Source organism: Hydra vulgaris, chromosome 03, assembly GCF_038396675.1.
Source record: "Hydra vulgaris chromosome 03, alternate assembly HydraT2T_AEP".
In the NCBI taxonomy this organism is placed as follows: domain Eukaryota; kingdom Metazoa; phylum Cnidaria; class Hydrozoa; order Anthoathecata; family Hydridae; genus Hydra; species Hydra vulgaris.
In genome coordinates this window covers 16,111,464-16,135,671 of record NC_088922.1, presented here as the reverse complement: position 1 = coordinate 16,135,671, position 24,208 = coordinate 16,111,464, and the positions used below count along the sequence as shown (strand labels likewise).

The window sequence follows — 24,208 nt, the reverse complement described above, 5'->3', positions numbered from 1 at the left end:
TGAGTTTTGTTTTTGTTTTTTCATAGAATAGAGTCCTCAGTGTCATTATAGAACAAAGCAGTAATAAATTAGTAATAACACTTATTTATCTGTTTTCTTCTACAGGCAGTTTCTCCTTCAATAGGTTCATCAAGAAGCATTGCTTCCTGATGAACTTATTTCATCAGGAAGTTTTCTTAACAATATATATATATATATATATATATATATATATATATATATATATATATATATATATATATATATATATATATATATATATATATAGATTTATATGTTTAGCAAAAGTATAAGTAGTTATAACATAATTTATTGATACCACAAAAATGTCTCAAAAAACTGGGCGCAAATGTGATATGATTTGGTTAAAATATACACGAGTGACTGTTCTAGAAAGAAAGGGGTGTAGAGCAGTTTGTAATGCGTGTAGAAAAGAAATGGAAGGTCAAATTCAAAGGATGCATGAACATATAAAAATATGCAAGCAATCACAACCCCATGAAATTATGGATTCAATTGAAGATCAACAACTTCTTGAAGGTAATTAAATGAGTGCATTGTTATTTTAAATTTTATACTTTCCCTAAATTGTAAACATATATATTTAGAATAATTCAATAAACTTAAAATTTCATTTTAAAGGTAACTCACCATCAATATCACAACAACAAATGAAAAGGTTCCAGCCCAATTCAACATCAGCTGATAAATATTTGAAAATTGATAAGTTTTTCACACGAACAAGCCTCAAAGAGAAAGATTTATTTGATCTGCAACTTGGTAGATTTATATACAGTACAAACTCTAGCTTCAGAACAGTTGAACACAAAGAATTTAAAAAATTTATCAATATGCTTCATCCAGGATACACTCTACCTAATAGAACTCAAATTGGAGGAGAAATATTAGATAGGGTTTACACAGAAGAAATTGAAAAATGTAATGTATTGAATGGGAAAATTGTAGCCATGTCTTTAGATGGCTGGAGTAATGTACATAATGAACCAATAGTTTGTATCTCTGTAATTACAGATAAAATTAACATTTTAGTAGAAACAATCAACACTTCTGGTCATTCACATACTGGTGAATATCTTACACAATTAGCAAAAGAAGCAATAAATTCTGTAAGACGTAAATTTGGATGCACAGTAAAAAGCTTTGTGACTGACAATGCAGCTAATATGAAATCAATGAGACAAGAACTGTCATCTGAAAAAGATATCATAACTTATGGGTGTGCTGCTCATATGCTGAATCTTTTAGCAAATGATCTTAACATTGAAAATGTGAGCAAGCATGTTACACAAATAATAAAATATATAAGAAATAATCATCAAGCTGGAGCAATTTATAAATTAAGCTGAGGAACAAAATTGCCACTTCCTACTGAAACTCGCTGGAATTCTGTATGTGATTCACTTGAAAAATATGTCAACAACTGGAGCATCATTTTCACAATGTTTGAAAAAAATAAAGAATTGGATCCTATGATTGGCAAAAAAGTAAGTGATATACAGATAAAGCGAAACGCAGAGGATTTATTAAAAATATTAAAACCAATTGCAGTAGCTCTAGATACGTTGCAAAGTGATCAAGCAAAAATAAGTGACAGTGTTGAAATTTTTAAAGATTTGATGAACAGTTTATCATTTTTATCAAACGAAAAAAAAAAAAAATTGAATCTAGATACCATCAGACTGTCAGTGATGCTCATTTACTGGCAAACACACTAGATCCTAGATATTTTGGATCTAATCTTTCTGAAAATGAAAATGAAGCTGCCATGAATTTCGCAGATAAAGAGTTCAAGAACTTGTTACCAATAATATTCAAATTAAAAGCCAAATCTGCTCCATTCGATAAAAGCTATTTGTATAGTGAATCTGTTTTAAAAAATGTATCACCAATAGAATGGTGGAAATCTCTTAAAATTGTGGATTGTAACATAGTGGATATTGAAGGTTTATTAAATGCACCAGCTTCTAGTGCTGGAATCAAAAGAATTTTTTCAACTTTTGGCCTTGTTCATTCTAAGTTAAGAAACCAATTGGGGGTAGAAAAAGCAGCAAAGCTTGTATTTATATATAGAACATTAAATAATGATGTATTGAATAATTTTGATGAAATATAACATTAATATTGATAAAGAATATAGTTTACTCACATAAAATGCGTTATGCTTTTTTTTAATTTAAAAGGGTAACTAAATACGGCATTTTTTAATAAAAACCTAATTTAAACCAAAAAAACCATGGTTTTTTTGGTTTTTTTAAAAAAACCTATGGTTTTTGGTTTTTTTCAAAAAAACCGGTTTTTTTGCAACCCTGCGTAGTGTGATAGTTGTAAGCGTTACAACTATCACACTACCTAGAGTTAATTTTTGAAAAAAGTTTAAGACTTTAATGCTGTAACTTTTACATACTAAATTATACGATAATATTTCACATTTCAGGAAAGATTCAAGTCATTTCCATTTTTGGTTCATTTTAAAAAGCTTAAAGAGTGTCAAATGTTATGACTGCCACTCTTGAGGAATTGCTTATATATATCTTCTTAGAGCAATCAATATCTATAGATATATCTTTTTGTTGGAGCAATCAATAAAACAACCGTTTTTTATAAATAATTTTTTTTTATAAAATTTATAAATAAATGAGAATATCATGAAGTTGGATGGAAAGATACAGAAATGAAAAAACAACACATTATGTTAATGTTGCGTTTTTAAAGCACACTGATCTTAGCTTGACAGAATGTGCAAAGTATAAAAATAAGTGATCCCAGATGACATTTGATCAAATTTAACTAATAACTATAATAATTATAATTAATAACATCTACAAACTTTCACTTTTATATTGAAAGTTATATTAGTGTGTTAAAAGTTATATTCATACCATAGTATAAGTAAAGTAAAACTGTGTGATCATCAACAAAATTTTAAGAAAAGATGTTTTTTTTTGTTGTGGTGTAAATAAATCAAATACATTTTTAGTATTAGTTAGGGTAAACAAATTTGCATCCTAATCTTTACTTCATTTTTACTATATATGCTCTAGGATTTATTTTGAGCTAACTCTATTGTTTGTACAGTTTGTAAAAAATGGGCTAATAAGAAAAGTTGGACTAACAAGAGAAGTAATAGTATACAAGGTGCTCTTAATATTATTGGTTTTTAGTGTAGAAAATGTATTTTTGGTGAATACAGAAAAGAAAGAAAACTTAAACGAAGTTGAATACCAAATATTTTGTCCTCATAAAACTTTTTTCAATAAATATATAATTTTCTATTCATTCCAACACTTGTAAAAAGCAGTTTAGAGTTTAAAAATCTGGTTTTCTTATCTGGTTAACTTCTTCTTTTTTTGTAACACAAATAATTCTCTTGGGACATTATTAGTGATTTGTATAACTCTTTTCAGACATTAATGATTCTATCAATCACTTGCTTATAATTATTACAACTATTTTTAAAGTTACTTTTTATTATTACTATTATTTTATTATTACTATTATTTGAATTCACCAAAAAAAACATAACAAAATCTGAGATGTAGTAAAATTCATAGTAAATATAGATTTTTTTAAAGTTAAGTTAAGCTTTAGTTTACACTTTTTAAAAGTTTAAATAAAAGTGTAAATAAAATAATTGAGAACTAATATTGTGATTTGAAACTTTTTTTTTCTTGACAAATTAGTAAAATAAATGATGATAATTTGCAGTTTTTTCCAAAAAAATTTTAGTTAAAAATATCTTGACAAATGCATTATTAAATATCGTAACTCATGAGTTACAATATTTAACAAAGTTGTTTTATTAACAATATTATTTAAGTATTTGATTACTTATGTATTTGATTTTTGAAAACGCAATAACACACTTTCCAAAAGTATTGTAATTAGAAAATTAAAAAAAAAAATTAACCCACACTTGTGGGTTAGTTTTTAAAAATACTTTCTAAAGGGAAATACAACTTTTAAAGATTTAAAAGTAACGTAATGAAAAACATAAAAAAAAGTATCTTTAAAAGTTAAAATAACTTACGGTACTTAAGCAACTTAAGGTACCTATTACCTTTAAAAGTATAACCAATCGAGACGTAATGTAAAGTAAAACATTTAAGAATTAAAACGTAGTTAAAATATGTCACAAATATAAATTTTTTTTACACTACATCGTGTTTTTTTTTTTTTTTAAAGTGTAGCAAATTAAGACGAAAACGTAACGTTAAAAAAATCTATGTTTGAGACGTATTTTAGTTACATCTCAAATCTAGATTTAGTTACGCTACGTTATGTCTCAATTGGTTACAATCTATAAATTAAAAAAAAAACATTTGAGACGTAATGTTGCGTATTGAGACTTTTTTTGTGTGACAAAGTAACCAATTGAGACGAAGCTATTTTACAATAAAAATAAAATAAAAGATAGTATTTAGCAATATGGCAATGATGAACAAACATTTACTACAGTTTATTACTTAATATTTAAAAATTAGAAAATGTACCCTTGTTACCAATTGTAACCGATTGAGACATAATGTAAATTTAAAATGTTATAGGGATAAGTGGTGCATTACAACTAATGCATCAGGTACGCATCATGTATATGTATACATCATCAACAAAATACAAAATTTCTAATTGATGGAATTAGGTGAAATAAAAGATTTTTTGAGTTTATTAATTTGTTTTCTTGAAAACGTGGAATGTATGCTGTACTGATAAGCTATGCCCTGGTATTCAAGTATTAAAAAGTTATTTAGTGCATGAGTTTATAGACCATGAGCTAAAAAAAAATGCAGTATTTAAAAAATTGCACAGTACTGATCATACGATACTACTGTTACAATCATTGTCACTAGATGCGTTTAATGATTTCACTAGATGCGTTTAATGATTTGCCATTCATTCATTTATAGCAAAAACACAAAGTAGGTTCTTGATTAACTGTAAAGAAAATATAAATCGTTTAATTTTAGGAAACTTTGCTGAAAATTATCAATTTGTTGCCAAGGATGAAGTCAAAGTTATTACGGGAGCAAAAATAATTGTTCACTTTTTACGATTGTAATTTAATTTCAAGAAAAAAGGTTTTTTAAACAAAAATCTTTTAATTGTGACACAGTTTGTTTATAAGATTTAAGAAGATATAATTAAATATATCAAAGAATATCTATGAGATATTTAATTATATCTTTCGTAATCATTTGTAAAGTATTTTTTTAATAAATGTATAAGATGTATCATTTGTTAAGTATTTTATTGGTGGAACTGTTAAAACTGTAATTTGTTAAGAAACAAGTAACTAATGGGCAGATTTTGGATGTTAATTTAATGTACTCTTTTTGTAAAGTCATAATAACTGGTATATTTTTAACAACCCAGGTATATTTTCAGCTATAATTTTTGCAGTTATCATTTATTTAATATGGACTGCAAATGATGTAAAAATAAAGCTATTCTGAGATGTATGAGTGATAAATTTTATTCTTTGGATGATTTCATATGGAATGACTCTAAAGCCATCTAAACAACCCCACACCCACATACACCCTCTGTAGAATTGGCTCTGATGATGATGATGATGATGATCATAATGATGATGATGATGATGATGATGATGATGATGATGATGATGATGATGATGATGATGATGATGATGATGATGATTATGATGATGATGATGATGATGATGATGATGATGATGATGATGATGATGATGATGATGATGATGATGATGATGATGATGATGATTATGATGATGATGATTATGATGATGATGATGATGATGATGATGATGATGATGATGATGATGATGATGATGATGATGATGATGATGATGATGATGATGATGATGGTGGTGGTGGTGGTAACTTATTGATAATTTTTGATGCACAATAAAAACTTTTTTTACTTAACTCAAACTCATAAACTAAAATGAGAACAAAAAAATCTAAATGTTGTTAAAGCTTTTTAAAAAGACTTTTGAAAAACATATAAGCAAATTTATAAAACTTTTACACACAATGTAAAACTAATATTTAGTTATAATATTAAATGAGTGTATGACAAATATGTTCAAAGAATTTTACATAAGATCTTTAAACCTCTTTCTTGAAGAAGATAATATATTACACTTGTAATTTCTAAAAAAAAATTTGTACTCTTGCCATTTTATTGATAATGTTAAGTTATATTTGATATAAATTGAAGAATGAGACTCAATTTATTTTATCTTTTTATACCATCAATATTTTTATTGTGTTATTAAATAAAAACAAACAAAAAAAAAAAACAAGCAACAAAAATTTTAAATAAAAACACTAGATAAAATTATACTTTCTATTTATCAATGCAGTTTTAATTCAATATCAGACAAAAGTTTTTTTTTTTTTTTTTTAAATTAAAAAAAGAACTGATAAACTCATAAAATCTGTTTCTTGAAAAAGCTCACACCTAAAAATTGTTATGAAAACATTGCAGCCAAATACTTGTTAACAAACTTATGATATAGTATACACTGTGAAAGTTATATTAGTGTGTTAAAAGTTATATTCATACCATAGTATAAGTAAAGTAAAACTGTGTGATCATCAACAAAATTTTAAATCTCCCCACAGCAGATTTTATTTTATATATACTTAGATACATATAGTATAATAGATAATTGATTACTTGAAACCTCCAGTTGAGTTGAAAAATGCATGAAAATCAAAAAGTAAAGTTAATACTTTTTAGTTATATAAATTATCTGCCATTTTCAACAAAATAACTTTAATTTGTCAGCAGTTTTTGTTTTTAAACACTCTCTGGTGCACAACGAGTTAAAGTGTGATTAAATGAAAGTCAGCAATATATGTGCTGTTTGTTTTAAAACCTTTGGTAAAAAGTTATCAAAGCTTCATAAAATAACCAAAGGTATTGAAGAAAAAAAAAACTTTTATTTGGAATAGCTATGATCAGAGTTTAGTTAATCATCCTAAAGTTATTTGTAGCAATTGTTATAAAAACCTTTATTGTTTAGCAAAAAATGATACAAAATACCTTAACAAGTGGCTAAATGAAATTTCTCAGGTAGTTATTAAACTAAATTAAAAATTATATTTATGACTAAGTGTTAAATTACTTAAATTTGTTTTGTTTTTTCTTAATTTTGTAAAAAGAAAGAACTGTGTCTCAATGAACCTCCATAAATTTGAAAGAAAAGTTATTTAGGCAGCTTATTTAATCTGAATAATGTGTTATACCATTTATATTACTAGTTTATATAAATAGAATAATGGATTTAAGTAGTCTTTTTTTAATTTACAAGGTCATTAAAATTCAGTTTTGCTCTAAACCATAAAAAGTAAACTATTCGGAATTAGGAAATATTTTTTGTTTAGATAAACTGTCAAGTTATCAAAAGAACTTCAGATCTTTTAGAAATATCAAAAGATAACAAAATTATTACTTCTGAGTTGAATAAAGATAAAAATAAAAGGAGTGTTGAATATGTTGTGGAATTGTGAAGCCAGGAATTATTCACCTTGGGAATGTTCAAGCTGTAAAAAATTTAGTTAATGCAGCATATGCATTGGGATCAGCAAGTGCAGAACATGTTGCTTCAAGTATTCTAAAAACTAAAATGCAAAATGAAAGTATTTTTATAGGTGAAAAATTTACAATTGCTACTCATGGGAAACCATTGAGTATTGTAGCTGGGACTACAGACAAAAAAAGTAATCATGCAAGTTTAAATCAAGTGTGTTTTGGAACAATTATGGAGCTTTTAATGTTTAGAACTATCCCAGTGTAAAACCAAAAAAATGTGTTCTATATTTAGAAAGAATCTTGGGTTTTAAAGCAGTATTGAAGGAAATATACTTAAAAAATTAGAAACTTTAAAAGCTGAAATGAATGAATATTTTTTATGTAAAGAAGTAGAATTTTTTGAAGCTGGTGATATAGTAAATAAATCAATCGTTTATATAAAGGATACTGATGAATTTATACATGTTATAATCACTGAAAGAAATATTGACCCTCTTTCTACAACTATAAGAGTTGCTGTGGATTCTGGTCAAGGTTTTTTAAAAGTCACAATGAATGTTTTTAATCCGCATGATACAACTAGCAACCAACCTGACCTTGATGATGCTGGAGTGAAGTGTTGTTTTAGTGTTGCTATTGTAGAAGGAATATCTGAACACAATGGAAACCTTAGGAAATTAGTTGATCCTCCTAATCTCCAAAATACTAAGTATTCTGTTGCATTCAATTTAAAGTGTGCAAACTCGATGTTTGGCATTACAAGCCATGTTGGAAAATATAGTTGTTTGTGGTGTGAAGGAGAGAGTCTTTTGGATTGTGGAGTAAAACGAACTCTTGGTTCTCTTGATTATCAATACAGTTAATATGCAGAAGCTGGAAAACCAAAATCAAAGATGGTTAATTTTAAAAATGTATTTAATCCAAGAGTTTTATATCTTGAAGAAGATCTGGACACAATTATAGAAAACTTAGTTCCAGTACCTGAGTTGCATATATTAACTGGAATAGTTACAACTTTTGGAAATCTTTTATCAAAACTATGTTTGGCTTTGAAAAATGGTTAAACTTAAATTATATACTTTTTAGATGTTACCATGGCATTGGGTTTGATGGCAATAATGCCAACCAACTTTTAGATAAGTTAGATGTTTTTGCTAAGAAAGTTTAAAGCAGTAAAGCAAGCTACCTTTAGAGAAAAAATTATTTATGATATGGAACCTGCTGTTATGGAATTTAAGACACCTTATGCTAGTTTAATGGAATATATTAATCATTACTTTGAAATTTTTCTTTAAATATAACATGGAAAGTTCATATTGCATCTAACCATATTGTACCATTTCTAAAAAGTACCAATACTGATAATGGACTTGGAATTTACTCAGAACAAGCAGGTGAATCTGTTCATCATGAGTATAAAAAAACATGGTCTAAGTATAAGAGACAACTAAACCAATCTGATTATGCTAAATGATTGAAGTCAAGTGTTGTCAAATTTTGTTCACATTAAATACATTTATTATATTTTGTTATTGTTTTTTACCTAAACTTTTTTGCAATGTTATCTGTTGGAGAATGCATGTTCAAACACTTTTTAATGCATTTATAATATAAGTATACACAAGTATAGAGTAAAATTAGGTTAAGGCATGTGATAAATTTTTTTTTTTCCTAACATTATGTGAAATACATGAACTTCAATAATACTACCCATGTACTGCCCCTCCCCTTTTAATCAAAAGTCAAAATGTGAAAATTTTTTATTTTAATCATTTCTATGGAGGTTCTCAATACCCTTACTTAATTTAACTACTGTTTTTTTTCTTAATAACAAAAAAAAATTGGATGTGGGGAGACTTCAAACCTGGCGGTCACTGTGGTTCACAGTGTATAGCACCACTGCTTTAATAAAAAAATTATGCTATATTCATAAAGACCATATATCTTGGTTCATATATCTTGGTTCATATTATTTGCTAGAATGAATCTATTGAAAAAGGAGGAGCGTAATTGTTTTAGAATTGCCTTTTTTTAGTAAATTGTAGTAAAAACTTTATTTAACTCAACAAAGTTTCAATTTAGCGCTTATTTTTGCGTTTAAAACAATAAAATAAATATAATAAACTAACTTGCACACATAGTTTGTAAACAAGTTATCTTATTATGATTAAAACTCTATCATAAAAAGAACAAGACTATGAATATAAAATATATAAACCGTAAATTTTTACCAGAAACTGTTTCATTCAGAAGAAAAAATAGGTACTTTTCCCAAGTATTTTAATCTGATGGATATACATTTGTGAACTCGATAGCTAATATAAGATCCTTTCAAATAGATATATAGGATAATAAGTTTTGGTCCCATAACTTTTTCTTATTTTGAACGACTCTTTAAAATTGATGTTTTTAATAAGCTTTTTGATAAATATTTTTTTAACACGGTTTGCGGTGAAAAAATGTTAACTATTCATTTAAATTCATAAACATATGTGACCAATAAATGTCGCGACATTTACTTTTTTCAAGGGGAGACATTTAGTTGTTTCAAGGGGAGACATTTAGTTGTTTCAAGGGGAGACATTTAGTTTTTTCAAGGGTTTTTTCAAAGTTTTTTCAATTAATTACGTCAACAAAATAGGGGGAGGGGATCAGAAAATTTTTGACAAGGGGGAGGGGGAAGGTCAAGAAAAGTTAACGTCAACACGTTACTTTTTTAAATAAATTTAGTTACATAGTTACTTGTCATGCATATTGGCCGAGAAAAAAAGGTATCAAAACGAGACTATTACATACCAGGATCAGAAGGCCTGCCCTTGCAATCTAAGTTGCTCAGAGATCTTGGAGTACTTATTTTCAAATGATCTTAAACGTAATGCTCAAGTTTCAGCAGCTGCGTTGAACGCCAACCGCTCCTTAGAGAGGCTGAAAAAAACTACTTACAGCCTTAGTTTTTCACTGTGGAAAGAAGTGTACATCACGTATGTTCGTCGTCACCTAGAGCACGCTATCCAAGCGTAGTCACCTTACGAACGGGCAGACACAGAAGCGCTAAAAAAGTTTAAAACCGTGATACAAAAACCATTCTTGAAACTAGGCATTGCACTGCCGAGCGGCAAAGAGTCATGTTAGGTCTTCCGACACTTGAAGAAACAAGAATAAGAGGTGATTTAATTCTGATGTTTAAGTTCATGTGTAGATTTGATGAAATAAACTTTCATATATTATTCAATCGATCTTTGTCGTCAAAGTATAATAATTTAGTCATAATCAAAGACTTGCGCAGCAAAGAGTACTCAATTGCATGCCAAGAGAGAAGTTCTTCTCGAACCGTGTTGTGTTGCAGTGGAATACTCTGCCGCAAATAGTAATTGACACGACTTCCGTCAATATTTTAAAAAATCGAATAGATGAACATTTAAATTAGTTAAAAGAGAATTTTTAAATGATAAATGGAAATAAACTCTCTCCACATATGTTTCCAGTATTCTATTATATTGTTATAGTATGGTACTTGTGTCGCAGATGTGCCCAAGTATCGTCAGACTGTTAGTGTAGAGGTGCCTGATGCAGCACATCTTTTTTGGTAATTTAAACATAGAGAACATTTATGATTTTCCAAAAGTATATAAATTTATTACGGATAGTTGCAAATATCTTAAATTATTGACCACTAAAATTAACTAGACTAAACTTAAAAAAAAAGAAAATTAGGCATCGTTTGTAGCCTTGTCTTAAATACTCACCCAACCTTCGGTATTTTAAGGACACTTTCTGTATTCTACTTTTTTTAAACCGTGTTGCGTTTTAAAAATATCTAACACATACAGAACTAAATGAGCACACGCGAGATGTTTAGTCGTAACTAGGGAATTCAATACCGGTATACCGGAATACCGAAAACCGGGATTTCGGTCAACTTTGTCTAGTTTCGAATATCGGTCTTAAGGCTTAAATACCGGTATTTCGGTATTTTTTTATCTACTATTTTCAGCAATATTTATATACTTCATGTACTTTTTTAAATTGATTTATAACGAAAGTTTTAATTAAAGTATTACAACATTTAAGTAGATATTAAAATGCAACTATTTTTGAGACGTATCGCATTGTTGTATTTCAGTTTATAAATATACGAAAATTCGTAAACATTTGTTGCTTATTTTTAAAATATTTTTTATTCTATCATGTTTTTAAACTTATTGTTTGAGTAAAAACCTAAATATATAAAAGTAAAGTTGTCAAACTCTGATTCATTGACAACTCTTTGAAGAAACTCTTCTCATTATAACTAGACTCATTTTTAAAATCATTTAAATTCCCAGAAGGTTTACAATTACGGGTTGTTGTTTTTATTCTTTTTTGAAACAATCATAAGTAATGTTTTAAACATTCTTTAGTTCTCGAGTTCTTGATTTTACATTCTTTGTTATACGGCGAGAATCTAAAAGTAAAAAACGAGTTCACATTTTAACAAATTACAAAATCTTTCTGGGGGAGACCGGGGCTAATTGGCCGTAGGGGTAAGTTGACGAACTGCGTTTATCTTCAGAGCCTTTCATTAGAAAGTGACAAAAATTGCACAGAACCTTACTATTTGATCATTTTATCATTCACTGAAGAATTGTCAGGATTCGCGCATGCGCATGGGAGATTTTAAATAAAAGAAAATTTGTGTTTTTTGGACAAAAACGTAACTTTTGGAACATCGCTTCCATTTTACTTTACAAAAAAAATAGTTGGTCGTATAAAAAAAAAAATTATTGTAAGAGTTCCAGTCACAATTGGTTTACTATATCCAGTCAGATTTTTTTAAAGTTGTCGTTTTTCAGGATCTATAGACTGTTTATTCAAAAAAAAAGGCTTTCGGGAAAAGTTGACAAAATTTTCACGGGGTAAGTTGGCTCATAGCATTTACTATGGAAAAAAATATAAATTTTTATAAAATTATTATTATTATTTTTTTTAATTTTAACAATATTGAAAAAATTTACTCTTACAAAAAAATAATTTTTTTTTAGGTTTTTTTTCACAGATAAAAAGTGGGATACTGTTGTGGCTGTTATACGTACTAATATTTGGTACTATCTAAAAGTAATATTAAATTTTGGCTTAAATTTGTTGCCAAAATTAACAGTAAAAAAATTTCTATTAATTTTGCTCTTAATAGTACATTATTGGTCATTTTTATTGTTTGCGTACTATGCCCTTTTTCATATTTGAGATTATGCTAAATAAACTTTTTAATTTCACTCTCCATTGGCTAAATTAGAATATTATCTCAATTTGTAAATATGTGTTACATATTTTATCCTCACAATGTTTATACCAGTCACATAATGTGACTGATATAAACATTGTGAGGATATTATCTCAATTTGTAAATATGTGTCACATATTTTATCCTCACAATGTTTATATCAGTCACATAATGTGACTGACATAATTTGTAAATATGTGTCACATATTTTATCCTCACAATGTTTATATCAGTCACATTATGTGACTGATATAAACATTGTGAGGATAAAATATGTGAAACATATTTACAAATTGAGATAATATCCTCACAATGTTTATATCAGTCACATTATGTGACTGGTATAAACATTGTGAGGATAAAATATGTGACACATATTTACAAATTGAGATAATATTCTAATTTAGCCAATGGAGAGTGAAATTAAAAAGTTTATTTAGCATTCAAAAGGCGGAGATAAATACTTTGTTTAGTTTTTTCTTTCTCAAACATGAAAAAGGACATAGTGCAAAGTGCAAGAAGTGCGCAAAAATTATAAAATAAGCAGGTGGCTAAACAAGCGGCCTTCATACACATTTAAAAACAAAGCATGATGTAATATTACGAAAACGAGATGCTATTGAACTTCTTGGTGAATCTAGTTCAATATCTGATACGCATCCTCTAAATATTATAAAAAAGCTACGGAAGACTCGCTGGCAGCAATCTTATCCAGAATGACAGCACTTAATGAGCTTCCATTCAGAATATTTATAACACCCGGTGATCTTCGAAAATCATTAAAAGCATTAAATTTAAGTGATAAACTTCCAAAATCGCCACGACTATAGAAAAAAATTTTACTAGTTATAGCAAAACTATTCGACAGTTAGTAATTAAAGAATTATTAGAATATAAATTAAATCGAAAAGGTTTTAGTATTACTTTTGATGAGTGGACTTCCTTAAGGGATTGGCAATACATAAACGTGAATTTTCGCTCGGAGTCAAAGTTTTGGAATTTGAGACTACTCCGAATCAATGGAGGTTTACCTGCAGAAAAATGTGTCCTACTTTTAAGTGAAAAATTGAATCAGTATGGTTTGTCATCAGAAAAGAATATTGTTTGTTTAACAAATGATGGTGCAGCAGTTATGCAAAAAGTAGGCAAATTAATACCGGTTGCTCAACAGTTGTGTTTGGCCCATGCAGTTCAACTTGCAGTTGTAGATGTTCTATATAAAAAAGAAACCTTTTCAGATAAGAAAGAACCTTTTCAGATGCCGAAGAGCACGAAAACTATGGTGCCTTTGAAAATATTTCAAATACATACGAGGAAGAATTAGTGATGGATTACGATATACAAGAACAAGATACAGAAACAATACATAGTCAAATTGGTCCCCTTATACAAAAGTAAGAAAAATTGTGCAAATATTCAAACGCTCACCATTAAAAAATGAGGTACTACAGAGTTATGTAAAGGCTCGAATTTCGTAAAGAATATTTCTTAATTGCAGATTCCAAAACCAGATAGAATAGCCTATTAGCAATGCTCGAACGTTTTTAAAAATTAAAGTCATGCATTCAAAAAACAGATATAAATTTAAAACTTGATATAAACTTTACAGAAACTAATTTTGAAACAGTTTCAGCTACTATCTCAGTACTTTTGAAGGTAAAATTAGCTGTTAAGTCACTTTGTTGCAAGGATGCTAACTTAATTTCTGCGGATGCAGAATTGACATTTATGTTTGACAGGCTATGTGAAATTAAGTCATCATTGAGCATAAAACTTATGAGTGCTTTAAACCATCGTATAATTGCAAGAAGAACGTAGTTGTCCAATTTAATTTCTTATCTGCATAAAGATCTAGAAGATGGTATTAGAAACTCAAACTTATTAAGTTTTAACTTTTCACGTGCATCAAAAGCGAGTAATCTCAATTCACTGGGAGTTGTAAACCAAAAGGGACTTTGGAATCAAAGCACTGCAGTTGAAGAACGAGCTCGGGAAATTCTTCACTTTGAGGTTAGCGAAGTTGAGACTGACGAAGGAAAATTTTGGAGAAATCAATGAAAAAAGACATGTACAGGCCCTTTGTAAACAAATAAATTTTAAGGTTGTCAGGCAACAACCACAACGCGCTTGCGATATAATCAAGTGTCTAAAAAAAGGAAATGAGTCTCTTCGAAAATGAAGGTGTGTGAGGAAAATATCTCCAACAGGTTTATGATCTTCTTTTAACAATTCGACCAACTAGCATTGAATCAATTGCCAATATTATTTTAAACAAGTTTCGGTGCAGAATGGACGATAAAACTCTGGATGCTCTTTGTTTTTTAAGAGGTTACTTTCATGGAATAAAAGATAAAGGTTCTACCAAATAAATCAATAAATTTGCATTCTTTTCAAGTTTTCGTGATTGTTAAGTTTATTTACTTTGCTTTTAAAATTTAAAATATTTAATACCGGGCTTACTACCGGTATTCCTGTATTATATTTTTATAATACCGGTATTGATTCTTTGACCGGTATTGGAAACTCTACTCCAAACACTATTACTTTTCCAAAGTTTGTGTTTGTTAGTCTGATGTAAAAACAAATAAAGATTTATGTAAGTACATAATCAACATTATATTATTTAAATATTTATACCTGAATCGGCAACCTGCTGCTTGCAAGCAGGTTGTTGACCCAGGTATAAATATTTGATGCTAAAACTTCAATTTTATAATGCGACTCTTCAGCTCCATGCATAAATACTATTATAATATTGAAAACAAGATCAAACTTTTTAAAAACTGGAAAATTTTTATAAATTAAAAACTATGGGTCTTCCGCTTAAAAGATTGCTAACCTCTTGTTTATACAAATTATCAAACGCATTATTTTATTATGCTAGACTCTATTAGAATTAGTTTGCTTTCAATGTGGAATTGGATTAGGCCTAAAGTTAAAGTAAAGAGGATTGGCACATTCACGTTTTGTAACTCTGCACTGTACATAAATTAATATAAAAATATTATGATAAATATTTAACATTATCTAGAAGTAGGCCTATTGATGGGCACGTTGGTTGCTAACGTTATCCCAAATTACCTAAATGCTAACGTTATCTATGCAAAAACAATATATATATATACATATATATATATATATATATATATATATATATATATATATATATATATATATATATATATATATATATATATATATATATATATACATATATATATATATATATATATATATATATATATATATATATATATATATATATAAATATATATATGTAATATAACAACTTAAAAATATAATCTTGTTTTGTAAAAGAAGATCTTAAAGATCTTATCAAAAATTTCAATTGTTACGATTTCTTTATCATATATCATATATCGTAAAACATCGAGGAATACTCTCCTCCACCAACGTTTTAATGTTTCTCTTCGTTCTTTTAAATTCCAAATGGAACGATTTTTTTTTTATTATTAACATAATATCGACTTGCAGTTCTTCGATAAGTTGAGTGAATTTAATTTTTTTTTACTTTCTATCATGCACTGAAAAAAGTTTAAATCAATAGTGTTGCATATAGAAATCACTTTTACTCCTATTCACTTTTTGTTTAGAGCAAGCCTTTTTAATTTTAAATGGCTGTATATACTTAAAAAATGTTTATAAGTAAAAAGTTGAATTAAGTTTTTTTTTTAAACATTTTACTTTTAAACACTTTTTCTTGAAGTTTTAAACTACTGTTATTACTACTGTTTAAAAATGTTTATTTTTTTTTTCATATTTTTTTTATTTTTCATAAGAAAGGAAAGGTGAGGGGGGGGGGGTAAATTAATTGTTGACGTAATTTTATAGCGGGGTCTCTGAAAGTTTGACAATTTGTTGACAAGGGAGAGGAAGGTAAAAATTGCCAAAAAATTGTTGACGTAATTAATGGACTCAATGTATTTTACCTTGTAAAGGGTAAAAACGTTAAGTAAATACTTTTTTTAATAAATATAAAAATGTCTGCATTAATTAATTGATATTCTAGGAATAAAATGAGGGGGAGGAGGCAAATCCTTAAAAAGTACTAAAAATAAAATTAAAAAAATCCTGTAAACTAAAAATCACCCGAATCAATTGTGTCAAATACCCGAGTAGCCGACTATATTTCTCAAAAAATCGACTATAATTTGAAAATCGCTGTCTTACGGAAGGAGGGCGTATAAAAACACGAACTTCAGATATTATAATTTTTTTCGCTTCATGTTTTTTTTTTAACTTTAACGAACTTTTATTTTTTATATATAATTTTCAAACTTATTTACTAACTCTAATAGTGAATCTAAAAAACACCATTTTGGAGTCGTTAGATCAATTTCGCTCATCGGCGTTAACATGAACTTAATCAAAATCTTTTGAAAAAGTGCCCACTATAGATCCTAGTTCTAATCGGTTCTGACGTATGTTTACTATATATAATTGTCAAAATACAATATTTCTATTAATTTTCACAAAAAAAACTGGAACTCCAACCAAGAAAGAGCTTATAATAAAGAAAAATTACCAATAAACGATCAGAACAGATTATTAAACTATGATGTTCTCTTTACCTAAAAAAACGTATTTATTTAAAATCTTATTCAAATTTGGACAAGCGGTTGTGATTCTAAGAAAAATTTCTTTAAAAAAAAAAGGAATCCTCGGTTGGATTTTTTTGCTGCAAACATTAATATTTTATGAGACCGCATTTTAATTTTTTTTGTGGTTTCTTATTATCTAGATGTTCATGAGGTTTGTGATCTCTTATTATCTAGATGTTCATTCTCTAGCTGTGTCAGAACTACTCAAATAACAATTGTGACAGCTGTTGCAATCTGCTGTGATTCACTGCTGGGTCGATTAGCAAACAGAAAGCTGAAGAACATGCTAAGAGCTAACAATATGGTTGTTTACCTAAGCTGGAAAGAAGTTCATGACTTCAAAAACTCTAGCACTCCTCTAAAAACCATTCCTGAACCATATATTGGAGTTTACTCTACCTTTACAGAGTCTACCAAAGTCACAGTATCCCAAATTCTTAGACTTGAAAATATCCATAACCCATCTGAAGTAAAAAATCTAGTTTTTGAAATCAAATTTAGTGATGATGGCAGTGGAGAACATAAAATGTATAACCAGCTAGACAATATAAATGCCAATAATATAATAATTGCAATGTTTTGCCCTCTGCAACTTTTAAACTCTAATGCTGATGGAAATAACTTAATATGGGAACAAAAATTTCTAAACTCAGATTTTTCATTATTTTTAATGGACGATATTTGAATACCAAAGTGAACATGGTTGCTGACAGTTTGGACAAAAAAGCTTTAAATACATATCAGGCCTTTAGAGCTGCCTACTGTGATCTTTGTGATTTTTCTAAGAAACAATGTGAAAATGTATGTACATTTGAACAGGGATTTATTATAAATAGACATTAAAATCATGGAGCAAATATTTTTGGATTCAAGTTTAAGAAGATGGTTCTTTAACAAGAAGGTTAAAGGATTATGATGCTCATCATGGGCAAACAGCCAGTCCAATAGCTGAATTTATTTTAAGTTCTGTACAAGTACTCCATGCATTACTCAGTTGATTTGACTACGTCATGAAAGTGGTGGTTCATATGGCTGCAGGAGTCCATACATGAACAAAGTCTAAGCCAGCCAGTAGTGCCCACTTCCTTGAAGTAGAAAAGTAAAAATACAGGAGGTTAATAGCGAAACAACAGGAATCAAGTGGGATTTTGCAGATTCATCACGTCAATGGGGTAGACTACAACTTGCGATGCAGCTAAAAGTCTTCTTTACAACTGACTGCATTTTAAATTAAAATGACTAATGCCTAACATACCAACAAGTGACCATGCCTAAGCGGTATAGTCACTTATCGACTTCTATTATTCGTGTTATGTCACCTAGTCATGAAATTAACATAAAGAAATACAGAGACATATGTAAGGAGTCAAACATTGTTCATCTACAAGAAACTCTCTGGGTTGGTATAAGACCGACTGTTGGGAACTATTTGAAATTAAACATACTTGGGAACTAATTGAGTTAAACAACAACACGAGTCTTAATTTATGGAGTGAGAAAGGAATGGAGACAAAAAACAACTGAAAATATCTAGTGAAAAATTATCAAGAAAAATAATTCAGTTGCAGAACTTGGAAAAATGTTTTAAAAGACTCTGGGTTGGTTCTGACCATTAAGTTATCCAGCAGCGGAACAAAAGTCAAATGCAATGCAAATCGTGTGGTCAATTTGCATTAGACATTGTAAAAAACATGTTTCAGAGTTCATAAAAATGACATTGTTGATACTTTTTGATATAAAATATGGAGAACTTTATTAGAAATTTGAATAAAATATCTTGTACATTACGCCTAGGCGTCTATAAAATACGTAAAGCAAACTTTCAAAATAAACAAAAAAAATCAACAGTTTTCCCTCGCAGAATCTTAATTTAAACACAAAATCAAAAGAGCCCATTAAGTTTAATGAAAATCGCCGAGTAAAAGAGCTTAATATCTCCTATTTCTTAAATATATTTTGCGTTGCGCAATTTATGGACGATCCCTATAAAATAAATAACACATCCTATAATATTTTACCAGGAAATTCACTGCCGTTACCCATTCGTGAGTGTTTACGCGGGGTGAATAAAAACGAGCAATTGCTTTTACTCAGTAATCGGTCAACTTTACGTAAGTTCGTTACGTAAGCTCGTTACGTAAGCTAACGTAGCTTCATCAATTTTGGCTAAGTTTTTATTTGCGTAAAGCTGACCAATTACTGAGTAAAAGCAATTGCTCATTTTTATTCACCCGGCCCTTTAACACGGAAATCACGGCAGCCATTACACCCGAGACAGTGGCATGAAAAAATTGCAATGCTTTTTGTATCAGAAAATGTAAACAAAAGTTTATGCAAATCTTTAACTAATGTTAAAACATATGTCAAGTTTTACAGTTTTACTTTTACTTTAAAATTAAATTACGACAACATTACAATTGAATTACGACAACATTCCCTAATTTTGATTCATAGCATTTATTTGCCGTTTTAAAAAGCGTTTTGTTAGTAGTTTTAAAACTTTCATAGAAAAATACGCAGCTTTGTGAAGTAAAATGCCATGGTTCAAAACGGTTGCTGTTGCACTTTTTTTTTAAGTCTCTTTCAATTTTTTTAAATTAAAAGTAACATTTTTGAAGTTTTATAGATATTTTTACTTTTATAAAGTTTTACTATTATTTACAAATTGCATTGCGGCAAAATCTCCATAATTTTGATTTAAAGCATTTACTTGCCGTTTTATAAAACTATATTCCGTCTTTTTTCTTTAAATAGTGTTAAAAATTGACAGTTTAGTGTGTCTAAGTGGCCAAAGTGGTTAGCTTGCTGCACTTCCGAAGTACAACGTGAGTGTTTAAATCCTGTCGCTTGTATATTAATTTTTTTAAATTTGTTCCATTTTTTTAAAATTTGAATTAAATATTTTTAAAGTTCTTTTGTTGATATATAAAGATATAACAAACAAAATGAAGAGAGTTTTTAAAAGCTTAAAGTTATCTTAAACATCAAAACAGCGCACAGTGGGTCAGAAGCCGGCATTTTTTAAACTTAAAATATAAAGCTTAAGAAGTCTAAACTACTTTTTTTTAAATATCAGCTAAGTATCTAATATACAAAAATAATATTATTTATGATATTACATTACAATTAAATAGTAATAACTAACCGCAAAATAAAAGTTCCGTTAGCTAGATAATGTTAAAGTTATTCATTATTTTTATAATATTGCAATGATATTTTTACATTTATTCTATTTTATAAGGTAAGAAAAGCTTATGCTACATATTTTGTATATGTATATACACGTATAAATTGATGCACAACGGCTTTGTGAATCTCAGATGGAAGTGCTGACTGCTGATTCAGTGTCACTTAAAATATGTAAAAAACTTACACTAAAATTAAAAGTAGTGTTTGATGGTGCAACTGGTTAGTCAGTGTATAAGCAGGCAGGTACATATAAGGCTGGCAGGAATTTAGCAAATGAAGTATCTTTATTTATTAAATTGTGCCATTTTACTTTTTTAAAGATGCCAAGTGGCAGCTTTTTTGGAAGAATCACAAACCTTCATCATCTATCTATTGCAGACCTGTTCGGTTTAAATACATGAATGAAACAAAGGAAGTGGTCTTAGCAGAATTTGAGTCAATTAAAAATGATATCAACTCACTCCCAGTTTCTAAAGTAATAACTGCTGGACAGAATGTAAATGTATATCATATTATAGATATCACTATGGTTGATGTAAAAGTGCAGATCATCATTTCCTCTGCTACAACTACCACTTAATGTTGCAGTGCTTGTGACATCTCATCAAAATTCATGAATGATCTACCAATAGTTTGAAAAAAAAAAAGTGAAAAATGAGAATCTGCAGAATGGCATCTCAACACTTCATACCTGAATTAGGTTGTTTGAATGTTTACGACAAATTGCATGCAAGATTCCAATTCAGAAATAGAAAGTAAGAGGTGTAGATGATAAAGCTAAAGTTGCAACCAGAAAAAAGGAAATACAAGTTGCATTCCAAAATGAGATGGGTCTTGTAGTAGACCAGCCACGCCATGGAAGTGCTGGTTTATCAATTGATGGGAACACTGCACGTTCTGTATTTCAGCAAGCTAAAAAATTTTCCGAAATAATGGGTATTAGTCCAGTTCTTATCAGAAGACTGTATGCAATATTTTCAGCAATTCATTTGGATTTGATATTAAATCTAAAAAACTTTTAAAATATTGTTTTGATACTGCAGAGTTGTATACACATTTATATGCATGGTATCCTATGTCACAGGCTTTACATAAAGTTCTAATTCATGGACATCTAGTCGTAGAACTTTTTAGCTTGCCTCTTGGCATGATGTATGGAAAAGTACAGGGAGTGCTTTACTAGAAAATGTGAAAAAAAAAACAATTTGGAAGTGTTTTTTTGTCATTAAGACCCTTTTTTTGCTCAATACCGTGAAACAACCAGTTTAAAAAAAGCTATTTTGCCTGTAGATGCAAATGCTCTGTTGAAAGAGCCCAGCATCTTGTGCTCTTTGAGACTTTTTAGTTTTTATGTATATATATGTTTATATATATATATATATATATATATATATATATATATATATATATATATATATATATATATATATATATATATATATATATATGTATATGTATATATATATATATATATATATATATATATATATATATATATATATATATATATATATATATATATATATATATATATATGCGAACTTAATAAATACTAAACTCATTAACGCCTGTGGCATCTGTTTTTAGAAACCATTTATATAAATTTTTTTTTTTTTTGAAATCAATATAAAAACTGTCTAAAAATTAATTTATTTAGAATTAAGAATACTTATATTCTAAATTATACAAATATATAATTTTTATATATTTGTAACTAAATAGGTAATTGTTTACTTATTTTGTTAATGCGGTAGTGGTGTAGTGGTATTAATGCGGTAATAATTATTAATGCGGTAGTGCTGTAGTGGTAAGAGCGCTCGCTTTGTAAGCGAGAGATTCGGAGTTCGACTCCCACCACGTCCCTGGAAGTACCGCGCTCAACGTTTCTCCGCGCAGCGCCCTTGCTCGGCAAGGTTCGTGTTTCGGAGTTAAAGAGTTGAGTGAGGGTTGCACCACGAATAACAACTAAAAAATAAAAAACACAAAAAAATGAGTAGCCTCCTTGACTGTAGTGGCCCCCCCCCTCGGGCCTTGGGGACGTGAATAATCTAAAAAAAAAAATTTAGTTACAAATATAGTAATTATTAAAATTGTGTTAAAACTGATACAAAATGTTTCACCGGATGACGACGTAAACTCTTTGATTAATTAATCAATTAATTAATTAGTTTAGACTTAAACTAAACTAATTGATGATAATTAATTAGTAACCCAGGTCACTGCTTTCCTGATTTGTAACGCATTAGCGGTTAATTATAATAATAGAATAAACAATTTTTACGCGCTTTAAGTTATTATTATTTAAAGTGCGTGATAATTATTTATTTTTATTATTATAATTAATCGCTAATGCGTTACAAAATCAGAGATTTAGTAATTATGGGTAATTATATATTTGATAATTGACTAGTCTTTTATTCTAGATAGATGTATAAAATTTGAATTTTGTCCTAAATTATCAAACTTCTTGCTTAATTATTATTCCATAAGTTTTTCGTTTAAGTATTGTACTGTTTTACGTTTTTTTTTTGTACTTTTTTTTTTTGTATTTTTTTTTGTTTTTTTTGCTTTTTTAGTTTGGTGTTTTAGTTTCTTATTATGGCGTTTACTTAAAATTAGTACTTGTACTATATGTAAATATTCCATGAAATGTATAATCTATTTCGGAATACATTCGATTTGATAATGATACATTAATAAAATTATTTAAATAATATAATAAAATTAATAAACAAACGCGAAAATCACGTAATTGCCCATAAAAATCATAGACAAATGTTATAGAACACATCAGTCTGAATGATCAAAACTCAATTTTGACGTCAGAAATGAATTCCTTGACTCCAAAAATTGATGTTTTGATGTATTATTATTTATCATATATGACTATATTTAGAGGTTACTGATTTTCGCAAACTTTTAGGGTATTCTGGCCCACTTTGAATTGTGTTTTAATTGAATAAAATTGAGAAAGTATTAAAAATCCTTTGAAAATTTTGCTTATTAAGATTTTTATATATTAAAAAAAGGGTATAATCACATAAAAACACGCAAGAATATTTTGGTGCTTGAACTATAGATACCGGTAAATAGATATTTTAATTTTCTGTGGCTATATAACTTACTGTTACTATGTAACTCAATGTTGCTATGTAACTCTATGTAGCTATGTAACTTACTGTGAAAAAACGCTAGACAAAATGTTAGAGCATAAGTAAAATCTGTTGCTATATAAAGATATCAAAAACCATTCTATCTTGGACAGTTCCTTCAAAATCAACGATAATCATTGTTTTGTACGCTTTGACAAATTTGCTATAACTACTACATTTTATCAGTCAAATATTGAACAACAGTATTCTATAGCAGTATGTTGTTGTTTTTTTGGTAACTTTTTATTTTTATTTATTTTTTATTGTCAAATTTATAACGAATAAATTTAACAAACAAATTAATTATACTGAAAAAGCTAAATAATATCTAAAAAATTGTATCTAAGAAAAATAATATGTAAGAAAAATTTTAACTAAAGAAACATGAAATAATTATAAATGGAAGATCGTAGAATAATACTGATTTTAATTATACAACTATGAAT

The 24,208-nt window shown here is 28.3% G+C and overlaps 1 protein-coding gene across 5 annotated transcripts in view; it reads right to left on the bottom strand.

Moving 5' to 3' along the window:
• The window catches only part of LOC100208234 (SH3 and PX domain-containing protein 2A), a 63,582-nt gene that overhangs the window by 27,445 nt on the left and 11,929 nt on the right, over window positions 1-24,208 (bottom strand). The window contains exon 1 of one of the 5 annotated variants that reach the window (XM_065792472.1): window positions 10,483-10,573. The exons of 3 other annotated variants lie outside the window; for them this stretch is intronic. The gene's annotated coding sequence lies outside the window, so the exon portion shown is untranslated. Of the gene's footprint in view, window positions 1-9,770; window positions 9,990-10,482; window positions 10,574-24,208 lie in introns of those variants that run through there. One more of the 5 variants, XM_065792471.1, reaches the window with a different exon arrangement.